Source organism: Quercus lobata, chromosome 11, assembly GCF_001633185.2.
Source record: "Quercus lobata isolate SW786 chromosome 11, ValleyOak3.0 Primary Assembly, whole genome shotgun sequence".
Classification (NCBI taxonomy): domain Eukaryota; kingdom Viridiplantae; phylum Streptophyta; class Magnoliopsida; order Fagales; family Fagaceae; genus Quercus; species Quercus lobata.
The window spans coordinates 6,710,968-6,724,037 of NC_044914.1; the positions used below are offsets into that span (position 1 = coordinate 6,710,968).

Here is a 13,070-nt window from a genome sequence, read left to right on the forward strand (position 1 = left end):
CACAATGGTCAATAGTCTTCTAATGTTGTCCTATTTCAGCAAGTCTTTGTTTTTTTTTAATAAAAGAAGACCCGGTCAACTCCATCTGCTCAGACTAGTAGTGTGTGTAGTGTGGACCATATATGGTCCATGGACAATGTTCTAGTCTTTCTTTAGCATTGTCTTCTTCATCAAAGGGTATGAGGAAAAAAAAAAAAAAAAAAAAAGGGTATGAGCCAGGGGGGGGGGGGGGGACCCCAAAAGGACACGTCTCATTTATTCCAAAGTAAAATCAGCTAACTAAATATGGTAGTGTTGTACATATGGCGGAAATGAAAATAAACAATATTAAAACTTATCAAGGACATATGATATTTTTCAAAATTTATTAAAGTAGGAAGTCGTGATTAAATCAAAATCACTTTTAAAATGATATATTATTGATACATTTTTTATTATGCACTTATTACAATATATCACATTAATAATTATGAAATTTTATTTTATGAGAAGACTTTTTGAATAAAATTCTAACTCACTACTTCCTAACAAAAAAAAAAAAAAAAGGTAAAAAAAAAGAAAGCATAATTACACTTCTTAATATTTTCAAAAAGTTTATTATTATTATTATTATTTCAAGTGCTAACAATGCACACCTAACCACAAAAATATTTTTTGTTAGTTAATTGATGGTAGGAACCTACTTGATTGCAAATTAAAAATAAATTATATTCCATTAACATATCTTAAGATTTGGGCTAATGACAATCAGATCTAAAAAATTTCAAAACTAGCCAATTTGATCCCCTAAAGCCAACTTAGGCCCTAAGATAGTTTAGAAAAATAACTAATTGACCTTTTGTTTATTGAGAAACAAACACACACATACATGCAAAAGAGAGGAAAAGAAGTTTTAACACAGACGTAAACCACAAATTCCACTCAAAAGCCATAATAACTTTTAAATATTTAGAGATTAAGTTGACTTTAAAGGCCAAATTAATCAATTTTGAAAAATTTTAGACCTAATTGATATTAATCCAAATTTCACACTATTTTAATAGAATTTTCCTTTAAAAATAAAATAAATCAAATTAAAAATTACAAAAATAAAAAAATAAAATTAAATGGTTATGATCAAAGTTAAGAGAGTTACGTTTAATATTAGGCCTAAGATTTAAAAAGTTAAATGTAACAAGAAGTAAAAGATTAAAAATAAAAAAGTTTAAACTTGTTATGAGTGATTTAAGAGGTATTAGGCCTATTCCAACTGGATCCAAATCCCCAAAATTCTATTTCTTGGCCGTCTATTTTAAGCTATCTTTTTTTGTCCGTTTATGTCAAGTGATTGTCGGAGACTCTGATGTGAGATTAAGGGGGTGTTTGGTACACCATTTCAAACAATAATTTTCAATTTTTAAATAACATTACACATTTTTTTATATATTTTTTTCATTTACACGTAAATACGCATATTTTCAGACAACAAAACACATGTTCTTAAATTACAGGAAACAAACGCCCCTAAATAATGGAAAAGTAACTTTAAACTTTGTGCCTTACAGCTCGATTCAACTCACCCTCAAAAAACGTGCCAACTTGAATGTATTTTTGCAATATTGCAACTTTATTTTAATTTATTGATTTTCATTACACAGGTAGGCAGTAGCAAGTACGAGTCAATTGGTTATATATTAATAGTACCGCAGCCTATTCAACAACTTTTGATTTGATTTTAAGATAAATTATTTGGCAATTTTTTGCTACAACTTTAATGAAGTAAATTATGAATAATTATAAAATAAATCTATAAAATTAATAAAAATATTTTATAAATTTTCTATGTGAGAAACAATTTTTCATTTAAAAAAAATCTTATTTTCCTTAGATAATTACGTAGTTAATGGCAATATTTTAATAGAATTGGATGAAAGCAAGGTCAGCTCAATCATATACGTAATAACGTAAATGATGCAATAGCCTAAGCCCCAAATAAAATTAGGCCTCCATTTTTAACTAATACAATATAATTTATTTATTTTTATATTTTAATTAAAAAAAAAATTTAAGTCCTTTTACTTGTCAATAAAATGCATCAAAAAGGCTTCGGTGTATCTCTAAATACAGAAAATTAAAAAGGAAAAAAAAAATTAGTCAAAATTCAGCTAACAAATTCACTAGAGACAAATTCATTAACTCATTCTTTAAATCCGCTAAAATCCAATTTAATACCATACAAATTCGTTAATAATATAACGTAAATATCTTGAAATATGCTAAAATATATATTATAAATCTCTAAAAACAAAAGACAAAAAAAAAAAATCTCTCTCTCTCACGCTCATACCCATATTGCTATACAATCATGAAATCTCCACTAACAAAGGATGAAACAATTAAGATTTCTAGAAGTTTATTCACAGATGAAATTGATAGGTCGGTTCTCAAAAAAAAAAAAAAAAAAAAATTGATAGGTCAAAACATTTCTTCATCCCTCTATTCTCTTTAGTACAAATAAAATACTCAGAAATCACACTAAAGCATCACATAAATGAACTTCATCACAAAAATGTGGATCAATTCTTTTCCCATTTACCTAAAAAAATAAACCACCATTGTTTCTTGGATTGGGTATGGAATAAGAGGCCTATACATCCACTATCATAGCATAGCTGGTGTGTCAGTGAATGCTTTATTACTTTGTATGGTCACTTACACCTCATCAAGTAGTAGTTTTTTTAAGCATTCATTTCACTTGTAACTCCTCACAAACCCAACGAAACAACTTAACTAAGTTACAAATTGAGCGCCTAGTGTAGGTTATTACTCATCCAACCCATAACACATCACTTGGGTGGAGAGCACTGGCCATCTTTATTGTTAAAATAGCTATCTAAAAAGCTTGATCTCAAAGTTTTGAATAAAGTTTCTATATTGACATTGATATTCTAGAACAACCAACAATTTATATATTGTACTTCTAAAGCATTCTAAACATCATTAATGATTAGTTTAACAGATTTAACCAGAGCAACAGAAAGATATAAATTCAGTCCCCTAAATAAAAACATCATGCTCCTCCCCTTCTTGGCACAAAACTAATCTAGACTGTAAAGAATTAAAATTTTCACTTTTAATAAGTAAATTTTGAAATGTCAAGGTTTGGGACCTTTGGGTAATGTGTTTCATACGCATATCTTTACTCACAATCTTGCTCAGTTACTCTCAAATCTAGGAGAGGTATCACATTTACAACCAAATAAAAAATAAATATATAAAAAAACCCAGAGAGCCCAAATCATGTCAAATTACTGTAACTTAGTATTTTCTAAATGATATATATATAGGGCAAAATTTAAGTACAATATTTAGGTGTTTTTCCTTAGATTCCCTTCTTAAAATTCAATCACATGGCTGCTTAATACTTCCATCCCATGAGAAAAAAATCACATAGCTGAATTTAAAAAAATGAATCTAAGGAACAACATTTAAGATACTATACCTAAGTTTTGTCCACATATACATATATATATATATATATAGAGAGAGAGAGAGAGAGAGAGAGAGAATTACCTCAAGATCAATGCAGCGGTAGAACTGCGGATCATGGGCATCAACAACCATTACAAGCTGAAAAGAACAAAATGAAATCAGTATTAACCTAAACTAAATCATATGATTTAAGACGAAGGAAACAATGTGTTCTATAAAAAGAAATGCAAAAAATAAAGGGAATGCTTGATATGGGTGCAAGGAAAACTAACATGAGACTTTAAAAGGGAAATCTAACAGGATTTCATAATTATGGTAGATTGCATGTATCAACATTACAAGTGAATAAAAATTGCTATCAGCCAGTAAGGTCATTACTCAAAAAAGATAGGTCAATAAGTATGATCACAAACTAAAACTTAGAGAAAGCATACTATGACCACAAGGTCCACAAACTAAAACTTCAAGAAAACATACTCCAAACATGCATTAAAGCAGTTATTACCAAATATAATCACCAAATGCCTGCAAGAATCTTGAGTGAAATAAAACAAGTCTTACAATTACAGGCGATGACACCTAATCTATAATATTTGGGCATGTTTGTTAAATTAATTATATGATAAGTAGAATTCTAGCATGTTTATAAAAAAATTACTGCCTGGATAATAATGCTGAAGACGAACAAATATCTCAGGTGAACAAGAGTAAGAAAAGAATCAAAATTATATGCCTTAGCCTATGAGATATTTTTATGCAAAGAGCAATAATTTCCTAAAATAACGGTGGTTTAGAAATATCATTACAATTACACTCCTAAATAAATGTCAAAACAATGAAATACCTTCATTCCTAATAGTTAATTAAGTCAATTTAAAAATGAAATATTTCTGTTAACATCTTGTATTAACTTTTGACATCCCAATCGTTTAGAAAGCAGCAGTGTTTAAAGCCAATTAGAAGTCTCATTTACTGTGAGAGCTGATTATATGAAAATTGTAGGTAAACCCAAAACAAATTTGTGCTGTATGAAATTTTCCTATCTTTCCAGGATACTTCTACAGCCATTTAATAGACCAAGAAGATATGGCCAGGCAAATGCAATAATTTTTTTCAATTGGTCTCTTTGTAAATAAAAAATAAAAAGCAAAACTAACCAGGTAGATTGAAGCCAAATTACCTACCCCTACATTACATCTTGTTATCAAGGGTACTTCAAAGCCATCCATATCCCATATATGGGGCAATGTCATAATATACAACTGTTTATTAAAGCGACAGTCTTTACAAAGTTACTAGTCTAAGCTTACATGGTTTTTAATTGAGTAAATCCCTTCCGGCTTCATCATTATCTAGAGTTCCAATTTTCATGCCAATTTACAGAATAACTCCTTCAGATGTCTAGTACTTGCCATAACAATTTCAGAGTCAAAGAATAAAACCATTATTTATTAAAATTCATACAAGCCAGTATACTTGAATCTGCCTTAACAGAATTTCAGTCAACTTAGAAATTGCACCATTATTTCTATATTCATCCAATTGCTATGATACCAATTCCATTACAAAAATGTGTATTAGCTTTCATAAGAACTGCCCCTAGCATCCAAATTCACAGAATAGGATTTAATCGAACATTTTCATGTTGAGAACACAGTATCTGTCGTACTGGCAGATTTAACACACTTACACAAGATCATAAAATAATATTATATTGTCTTATTATCATCTGGGGATTCTTATACACTCATAAGACATGTCAAACAACACTTATAAACACTCATTTCACCATTTATAACAAAATGAATTATAAAAAGAAATCCAGCAGGAATTTAGTAATCAAAGTCTAAACAATAAACACACTAAGAATTTTGTTTTTGGCAGAGTTTCACCATGACTGTGAGGTTATCAAAATCTGCTTCTTAAGGTATTTTATGTAGTATTTTCATCCGTACTACATTAGTGAAACTTTTACTTGGCAAGACAAGTATTAGCTGCATGAGCTGTTGTTCAGTAACAAGCAATATATCATAAACTAAAAAAGAGCACGTGTATAGCATACCAACACGCCATCTTTTGAGCACTCAAATAATAAATTCCAGCTAACCTAATACTAGAAAATTTTAAAACCATTCAACACTTATGCTACCAAATACCAATAAGATGGCATCAGCTACAATGTTGGGCATTATCAATTAAACCAGTATGGTTTTGCACTACCAATATCTTCATGCATCATTCATGTGTCATTTAAGCATTATTCATGTTTAAAGTTGTATTGCTCTGTTTAATTGCTAAAATGAGATATTTTCACTACAAAACTTTGGAAGTTAATCAAGATTGATTTCGTCTGCTTCCTTACCATATCTTAGAATCCAAATGTGGTATAACCTCTAAGCCATATAGAAACGATGCAAGATCTTTATACAACCTATTTAAATTATCTATAAAATTTAACTCAGACAAATGTCAAGCATGTGGAGTTCACTTTAAAGAACAGATAAATAATACCAAGAAAATAAATGATCTTCTCAGCTAATGGCATGACAATTAGAGATCATAATCTTTATGACATAATAAGCAGGATTCAAATTCAATCCTTCCATTATTTTCTTCTTCAAATCATTTAACGTCTTAGTCTTACGGCATATCATCTTGTAGTAGCATTCGATACCCGACCCTTTAAATGGGAATCCGTCAATCTCTCTAGGATTGACAAGGGGTCCACCGTAGTATATATTTATATCAATATTCTTCAGATATTGTGATCCTATTAGAGTCAAGTGTAATAATATGTTAGTGACATATTTTTATCTCTTTCATTTAACATCAATTGCAAAACTTTTTCTATCTACTCAAAGTTCAAAAATTACAACTTGTCACCCCACATTTGCATATACTCACCCCACATCACATACAAACACACAATCATTATCATTTTATACTCAAACAAAAAAAATCTAAAGACAAAACTCACCCCCATTACAAAATTTCAAATCAGGTCTAACAAAAATATAAATAAAAATATCAAACCAAACAACAATACAATCATTAAAAACCTAACAATACAAATATACCAAGACTACATCTTAAATATATCAATCATTATTTCATACTGAAGCAAAAAAAAAAATTAAAGACAAATATCAAACCAAACAACAAAAGAAATTCATGATACATACCCATTATAAAAACCTAACAATACTCAAATGATTTTCATACTAAAGCCAAAAAAAAAAAAAAAATACTAAAGAAAAATATCAAACCAACCAACAAAAGAAATTCATGATACATACCCATGATAAAAACCTAACAATACTCAATGATACTCAAGCAAAAAAAAAAAATAAATAAATAAATAAATAAAGAAAAATATCAAACCAAACAACAAAAGAAATTCATGATACATGCCCATGATAAATTTATAAACTACATTTTCTGTTATCTTATTTTATTCTCAACTAAATAAATGAGTTTTTCATCCATCTATTTTTTTTTTTTTCATCTTTTTAATATTTTTCATCCTTTAACCAAATAGAGCCTTAGGGAGAAAATTTGTTATTTTTAAAAAGTCTTAATAATACTTAGTATTAGCTAGCCTAAACCTTATGATCATTTGTGTGTTTTATCCTAGATTTATTGTTTGATTAAGGTTCATGACTTGCAAATTGCAACATTGTGGGTATTTGATTAAAGTTCATGGCTTGCAATATTGTGGAAGCATAAAACATCACCTTCGGCAACAATTGTTTCTTTTGAATTCTTTCCGCGATTCTTTTTAATTATTATTTGGGAAAAAGGCATTGATTTGACGAAAACCTCTAGTATTATTATTATTATTATTATTTTGGTTAAATAAAAACCTCTAGTAGTAATTTATATGTATTGGTTGTCTCAAAAAAAAAATTACAGACGATATTGGTTACATAAACAAACAATTTTATTTTTTTATTATTATTATTATTATTATTTTTTTTTGAGAAAGTAACAATTTTATGGTCTTGTCAAAATAGTTGGTAGAAATTGGGCTATTGGCTTGAAAGTAACCAGAGTATTAGGGAAAATAGAGTAGACCCAAATATCAAACCTAACAATACTCAATGATTTTCATACTCAAGCAAAAAAAAAATAAAGAAAAATATCAAACCAAACAACAAAAGAAATTCATGATAAATACCCATGATAAAAACTTAACAAATACCATCAATAATTATAATTTCATACTCAAGCAAAAAAAAAAAAAAAAACTAAAGACAAATATCAAAACCAAACAACAAAAGTCATGATACATACCCATGATACAAATATATGTTAACACTGTATACACTAACACTAGCAAAATCCACTAACACTATATACACTAAACAATCAACAGACCCTTACCTGACATGAGGATTTGCAAATGTGCTGAGATTGTATGAGTGAGAGGGGGAGTCAGAGAGGAGAAGACTACAATGAGTGTTGGGAGTATGACCTGCTGAACGTGTGTGAGACCTGAGAGACCCAGACAATTTCAGAGTCAAAGAATAAAGCCATTATTTATTAAAATTCATACAAGCCAATATACTCAAATCTGCCCTAACTGAATTTCAGTCAACTTAGAAATTGCACCATTATTTCTATATTCATCCAATTGCTATGAGACCAATTCCATTGCAAAAATGTGTATTACCTTTCATAAGAACTGCCCTAGCATCCAAATTCACAGAATAGGATTTAATCGAACATTTTCATGTTGAGAACACAGAATCTGTGGTAGTGGCAGATTTAACACATTTACACAAAATAATAAAATAATTTTATATTGTCTTATTATCATCTAGGGATTTTAATACACTCATTAGACATGTCAAACAACACCTATAAACACTCATTTCACCATATACAAAAAAATGAATTATAACAAGAATCCCAGCAGGTATTTAGTAATCAAAGTCTAAACAATAAACACACTAAGAATTTTGTTTTTGGCAGAGTTTCACCATGACTGTGAGGTTATCAAAATCTGCTTGTTAAGGTATTTTATGTAGTAGTTTCATCCGTACTACATTAGCTGCATGGGCAGTTGTTCAGTAACAAGCAATATATCATAAACTAAAAAAGAGCACATGTACAGCATACCAACACGCCATCTTTTGAGCACTCAAATAATAAATTCCAGCGAAGCTAATACTAGAAAATTTTAAAACCATTCAACACTTATGCTACCAAATACCAATAAGATGGCATCAGCTACAATGTTGGGCATTATCGATTTAAACCAGTAGGGTTTTGCACTACCAATATCTTCATGCATCATTCAATTGTCATTTAAGCATTATTCATGTTTAAAGTTGTATTGCTCTGTTTAATTGCTAAAATGAGAAATTTTCACTACAAAACTTTGGAAGTTAATCAAGATTGATTTTGTCTGCTTCCTTACCATATCTTAGCATCCAAATGTGGTATAACCTCTAAGCTATATAGAAACGATGCCAGATCTTTATCCAACCTATTTAAATTATCCATAAAATTTAACTCAGACAAATGTCAAGCATGTGAAGTTCACTTTCAAGAACAGATAAATAATACCAAGAAAATAAATGATCTTCTCAGCTAATGGCATGACAATTAGAGATTATAGTATCATACTCATGAAAAACAAAAGAGAGGCAAACCCCAAGAATTAATATTTCCTTTTTGTAAGCTTACAGAAAAAATAACAGCAAAGCTATAGTTCATTGCTTTGTTAAATCTCAAGAACAACGATGTTTTGGATGTTAATTACCAGGAAGGTGCATCTCACATATTAAAAACATCAAAACTAAAATTCACCTAAGCTACCAACGACAGTAAAAAGTTAAGTGTACAATCAAAACCATTTAGGCCACATAACCATCAGTAAGTAGTTAATGCTTCCATAGCCAAAATCCAAACAGAAGCAAATATGAAAAGTATGTACCAGCACAAATCTAAGATAAATTCAATTCATCTCCTTTTCGTCCATTTTCAGAGCAACCAAATAGAAATTAAAGCTGAAGTTTCTTAGAATCTCATATTTGTAACCAAAAAGTACAAGATTGAGAACTTAAACCACAATTCAAAAGATTTAACATAAATCAAATAATCATGTAGGTTACAAATCTTTTAGAAGAACTTTTAGCACCATAATAATCACCAACCCCCCCCCCCCAAAAAAAAAAAAAAGAAACAAGACAAACAAACAAAAAACAAGATCTCATACATAAAAACTTTCAAAAGGCCAAAAAATTTAATAATTAAACTCAGAAATTATTAAAACTAAGCCATACACACACACATGACTACAAAATAAAGAAAAATAAGAGATAAGAGGGGAAAAAAACAATTGAATATCTTCACAGTTGTTGAGGTGATAACTTGGTGATCAAACTTGTATACCATATTGCCATCCACGTCCCTATGTAAACTACTACCATGGTGATTTTGAAAGGAAGTTTAGAATTAACTCATGCTGCCTATGCACCCTTCCCCACATTGCTTCTATTTCGTCTATTATTTTTCTTTTAAAAAAACTGGATATCTAATAAGTGACACTGAATGTATGCATTTATAAGTTATATAATGACTTATGGGGAAATAGAACTAAACAAAATTTGAAACAGGTAATTGAAAAAAAAAAAAAAAAAAAGGTGAAACAGGTCTAAATGGTATTATAACTTGTTTAATAGGTACTATATAGTTTTATTCAAACATTAATAATACAAAAAACACAATGTCTTGATTATTCCTGAATAAAACAAGGCAAACACAAAATAAATTATTGACTCTTATTTACTATCATCTAGTGAAAAATAAATAATAACAGAGGTATGTTTTTTTTATTCAAATAAATTAATTTGCATAAAGTTGTAATTTACAACTATTTTGTGTTGGTTTTAATTCCGTGCCAAATTTTATTGTAATTTTAGTCAATCATATTTCCCTGTATTTATGTGGGTCTTTAATTGTATGGGATGAATGTGAGAGGGTGTGAAGACTCAAGTTTAAAATGATGAACAAGTGGATTTTGTGAGAAGCTCGCAAGAAGCTAACTTGCAAAATAAGCCACATGTAGAGCACATGACTGGAAGGCCTAGAGGATTTCGCAAGTGTCTCGCAGGTAAGGCCTTTCCACAAAGTACCCACGAAACTCTCTATGAGGCAAAATGTCATGTTATGTTTTACCAAGTTTTTACCCACACTATATATACCCTCATTACCCACATATTGTAAGCAGTGTTTTTTAGAGAGAAAACCCTAGAAAATACACTTTGAGAGTTAGAGATTGTTTTACCCACAATCATCTACACATTTCCTTGTAGTTTTCCTCTACTCCTACCTCTCCATCTCTAAATCCTTGAGAGGTTGATAGCCCAAACACTTACCACACCCAATCTGAGTGTCAAGTGAGATTTTGGCGCTGCTAGAAAGCATTAAAAGGAGCCATTCATTGGCAGATGCAAGCAAGCTGAATTGCAGGATCCGAGAAAGCTAGAGAAGACAAGGTTCCAAGAAGCCAATTGATAGCAGGAGCTTGAAAGGCTCAAGTACATTGGGTAAACCAGGCTTGGAGGGCCTTTTGTTTTTCGTGTACTCCAACTTTATTCTCTAGTGGATCAATTACCGCTTGGAGGGCGATGAAGAGGTTTTTCGTCGAGTTTTTCAGTTTCCTCTTTAATAACATATCTCGATGTTATCATCTCTCTTCCCTAGTTTTAAGCTTTACTTTATATTATTAATAATGGATGAATATGGCTTAGGGTAGTGTTATCGGTTGTTTGCGCTCATTTACTCTTATTCTGCACTTAGTCTAACTTAGAGTAAAAGCAATTTAGCCATAATTTTAATTTGGGGGTCTAAACAAGCTCTTGTGTTTTCATACAAATCCGAGCTTTCAGTTTGGATTAGGTTTAGTTTAATTAGTTTCAATTATGGTTAGTTTTATTGATAGAATATAAGAAGTTAGTACTTTTTTTCTTGGGAAAGGTTTTGTTGCATACTTGTATGCAGCAATGTGGCAGCCAAAAAAAAAAAAAAGGAACATGTGTGACATGTTCCTTTTCTTTTTTGCTGCCACATACCATTATATGCAGCAATTATAGCAAAACCTTTCTCTGTATAAATTCAGATGTTGAGAACAAGCTCTGAACTCTCTCAAAGTAGTTTATTTTATGAAAGTTAAATCGAAGGTCAAATCACCACACTCAACCAATGTGGGAATCTTTAACAACTTTTCCCAAAAATGCCTATAAGTTCTAGAAAAATTTCATAAAAAATACACTACTAATATCTTCAAGGGTGCATAAGCTCTTCTTCTATATATAATGTTTAAATTTAAGCTTTTGTATTTTAAAACCATGTGTAAAATATGAGTTTATGAATTGAAGAGTAAATAATATCTAATTAGCTTGAAATTTGGCATGTAAGTTTGAGAACATACAGAAAATGTAATTGTAATCCAATGGTAAAAGTTTTGAAATATTAATTCAATAAAATTTATGAGCTGATGTAACATTGCTTATATATATATATATATATATATAAATTTAATTCAACACTTTAAAATATTAATACTGAAAAATTATCATTTTGGAGGTTTATATATTAATGTATGTTCTAGAATTTTGTTTTATTTCTATCATTTCAGAGGTTTACATGTTATTTTGGTCATTATAAATGTTTTAAGGGGTATTTGCGTATTTGGAGGTTTAGAGTGTATTTTGGTCATTTTGGACATTTTAGAGGGTATTTTTGTAATTTTAGAGGTTTTGTTGGGTATTTTTTTTCAAAGTGATTTTCAATGGAATTTTGATTTTTTTTTTTTTTTTTTTAAATTCGGGAGTATTTCAGTCCTTTTGAAGGTTTAAATATTGTTTTGGAGGTTTTGAAGGTACTATGGTCTTTCTGAAGATTTTTGCAATATTTTTTTTTAAGTTTATGTTCTTTTGAATTTGAAAATGGCTGAAAATGTTTTACGTGTTAACAAGAGTATTTTTTCTGCTCAGTGAAAAATGGTTTTGCTTTGACCAAAATTTTCAAGTGCCAAACAACTCAAAAATAAGGAAAATATTTTCTAAAAAAGGTTGTATGCCAAAACAAACGACACTTAAGAATATGACCAAAAAAGAAAAATGTTATTATTAGCACATAAGTAGAGAGAAGGAGAAAAAAAGAATGGACTGAATATCAGAGTATTCAAATAAGCGACATTAAAGCTGGAAAATGATAAATAATAAAAAATAAAGCTAAGGACACAACAATTTCATAATATTAATAATAATGTCAAGAGCAAAAGAAACTAACCTGTCACTGTTCCCTTGCTGATGGCAAAAATAACTCATAACACTAACAGTTTTTTTGAGCATCTGATAACTCATAACCATATTACTTAACTATAGGGCTCTTGGCCGGGGTCTGATTTGGGTCCTATGCACTAAATCTGACACGTCTTCAAAATTGATCACGCGTTCACATCATGTCCCCTGTTCAATGCTTTAGACAAAAGCTTTGGTCCTTCACTATGTAGTAAACCTAAACACTATGTAGTTCTAAATATTTAATTTAAAAAAAAAATGTTCTAAATATGAGAATGTGTATTT

At 29.7% G+C, this 13,070-nt stretch overlaps 1 protein-coding gene across 11 annotated transcripts in view; it reads right to left on the bottom strand.

Moving 5' to 3' along the window:
• The window catches only part of LOC115969422 (cyclic nucleotide-gated ion channel 1-like), a 28,618-nt gene that overhangs the window by 14,234 nt on the left and 1,314 nt on the right, over positions 1–13,070 (bottom strand). For 4 of the 11 annotated variants that reach the window (XM_031089073.1, XM_031089061.1, XM_031089065.1 and 1 more), the window contains exons 2-3: positions 7,855–7,965; positions 3,553–3,609 (exon numbers count right to left, since the gene is read on the bottom strand). The gene's annotated coding sequence lies outside the window, so the exon portion shown is untranslated. Of the gene's footprint in view, positions 1–3,552; positions 3,610–5,982; positions 6,003–6,115; positions 6,242–7,854; positions 7,966–8,893; positions 8,963–12,774; positions 12,964–13,070 lie in introns of those variants that run through there. The other 7 variants (XM_031089064.1, XM_031089063.1, XM_031089067.1 and 4 more) reach the window with 7 other exon arrangements.